We start from the raw sequence: 2,632 nt of genomic DNA, 5'->3' as shown, positions 1-2,632 counted from the left end.
GCCTGACCGAGAACCGACAGATGATTAGCCATGCTGTGACAGAGCATAGGAACGTTTTCACTGAGATGATGGGAGGTAGCCACTGACAACGGTGAAACCCTTGCTTAAGCTTGCCATGGAAAGGAGTAAGAAGGATTGGATGAAGACAGTAGGAAAGCAGAGAGACGGAAGGGAAGGCATCTTCATGCGCTTATCTGAAGTTCCTACCAATGAATTACATAAGTATCTCTATCTTTACCTTTGTGTTATTTTCGTTCATCACCATTACCATTTGAGTTTGCCTGACTAAGATTTACAAGATGACCATAGCTTGCTTCAATACTAACAATCTCCGTGGGATCGACCCTTACTCGCGTAAGGTTTATTACTTGGACGACCCAGTGCACTTGCTGGTTAGTTGTGCGAAGTTGTGTAATGCCATGGTATTGAACACCAAGTTTTTGGGGTTCATGACCGGGGATTATGAGAGTTGTGAAAAAGTATTGTTCACAATTTCGCGCACCAATAAGTAAACTATCATTAACGGAAAACTATCTTCCACCTTTTTTCAAAATTTTCTTTAATGACAATTCCTCCCTTTTTCTCCATAGCACCAAGGAGCACTTGAGCCCTCCATGGACCATCATTAAACTACAATGACAGCTACATTAGCATCCCACTTAATGTAATCTTCTAAGCCCATGATGCGGTCAACGAAAGCATATTATAACTAGAAATGATTGAGTGTGCTATACTGTACAGAATTGCTAACAACCATAATTCCAAACTCATTAATGTTCAGGATTAAAGTGTGCTCCTTTTATTTTATTATTTTATTTTATTTTTTCCCCTGAGAATAGTAGAACTTAAGTGAAGCTCAATGAAGTGGCAGTGGAGCTCAATAAAGTGTGGTCCCTTTTAAGTTTTAGCCATTACTCTCTACACATGTGGAAAGTGAAAAACTAGCTCGTTTGAAGAATAGGGGAAAGACACAAACTTTAAGCACCCCATGTCTGAATATGAAAACTAAAATCACAGTTCTACATGCAATGTATCACCAAAACATCAAAAGGAAGCAAAGCATTTAAATAAAAAAGTATGTAATTGAAAGAGGATACAATGTACAACCCAAGTGTTGTAAAACAAAGAAGTAAAAAATAGAATGAAAATAAAGACAAAAATTACTTTTTTAAAACACTCAAGAAGGCATGAAAATGACAGATTTGGGAGACGAGAATGGAAGAATCATAATGAAGATAAAGAAAACTAAGCCAAAACCAACAAGCCCAACTGTACAAACACACACCCCAACACACCAACAACCAACCTGAGTCAGAATACTATTATAAACAATATACAGATTATAAATATCAAGCTTTTGTCATAAAAAAAAGGAAAAATGATAACAGAGCTGAACCAATGGGAAGTGGCAAAGAACACAACATAGCTATGAAACAGCAGTTACCAATATCTTGTACTTTACATGATAAATTTATCAACAAACAAATTTTTCAGATTAGTGCGTGAAAAGTTCCTCAATTTCTCCTGTGCAAGGGAGATGCAAACCAAAGAAACACATTCTTGGGTAATTAAAAAACAAGGAAGTAGATGCAAGAGAGATGCAAACCAAAGAAACTCAACCCTCTAACATTGATAATGAGGCTTTGTTAAAGCTTTCTACTCTAACTATCACTTTCAATACAGAGCACCCATTAAATCAAAAAAAGGGGTACCTTCAAATTCCAGTCTATGTACAGCGGCAATTAACCCCAGTTAAAGATAGATATAGATAAATATTTTTACAAAATTCTAACCAACAAAAAAATCAATAAGAAAAGATCAGAGTGTCAGGACTAACCAGTGCCAGGGGACTGGTCGCGAAGGCAGCTGCGCAACTCGACAGGGGAGGGTATGAGCTTCAGGAATTGTGGATGATAGGGGAAAGCTTGAAAAATTGGGGGTTTCTGCAAAATTGGGGTTCTCGATGTTTGGTTGTAACATGAAAAGGGGGAATTGACAAGTTGAATCATGATAAAATCCTCACCTGGGTGGGTTCTTCCTTGATATTTCTCGGCTGTGCTCCCGCTCTTGGTTGGCGCGCTACCAAACTCAACTCGCGGGTTTCTGCAGAATTGGGGGGAAGTAATTTCGAGTTGTAAAATAAAAGTGGAATTGAAACACTGATTTGAAACTCACCTAGTGGCGTTTATTGAAGAAGTCGCCGGGTGGGGTGGTTTTGTTTGGCGCCTCTTCTCCCGCTTTGTTCACACCAGGAAGTGAAACGAGTAAGCCCGAAGATATACTGCCTAATTTAGCAGCGGTGTTCACTCCCCAGCCGCTATCCAGGGGAGTTTTGTGGCTTTTACCTGACCGCCACACATCTCTGCCAGGATCCTTCTTGATTAGCGGCGATTATGGTCACGACCGCCAACCCCCTGCCGCTACTCTCCGCCTCTGCGGTAGTGAATTACCATTTCCTGAATAATTTGGTGGATTGAGTTTAGAATTTTTTTAACATGCGTTGTTGACTTCTCATGAAATGATTAGATGCATCCAAGTTGATTTCAAAACTTGTTGATTTTTTCTGATTTGAATTCTTCTTCTTTTTTCCTTGCGAGATTCATGGTTTGGATTTAAATTTTGGGCCGTTGTC

At 39.3% G+C, this 2,632-nt stretch overlaps 1 long non-coding RNA gene across 1 annotated transcript; it reads right to left on the bottom strand.

Annotated features, from left to right (window-relative positions):
* Window positions 1-1,825: 1,825 nt before the first annotated feature.
* Window positions 1,826-2,430, bottom strand: LOC107465340 (uncharacterized). Its single transcript, XR_001587324.3, has 3 exons — window positions 2,176-2,430; window positions 2,024-2,103; window positions 1,826-1,943 (listed from the first exon to the last, which is right to left on the bottom strand). It is a non-coding gene; the product is annotated as an uncharacterized LOC107465340 (long non-coding RNA).
* Between the last annotated feature and the right edge of the window lie 202 nt (window positions 2,431-2,632).

This window comes from Arachis duranensis, chromosome 9 (assembly GCF_000817695.3).
Source record: "Arachis duranensis cultivar V14167 chromosome 9, aradu.V14167.gnm2.J7QH, whole genome shotgun sequence".
In the NCBI taxonomy this organism is placed as follows: Eukaryota; Viridiplantae; Streptophyta; class Magnoliopsida; order Fabales; family Fabaceae; genus Arachis; species Arachis duranensis.
This window is presented reverse-complemented; position numbering and strand designations above follow the sequence as displayed.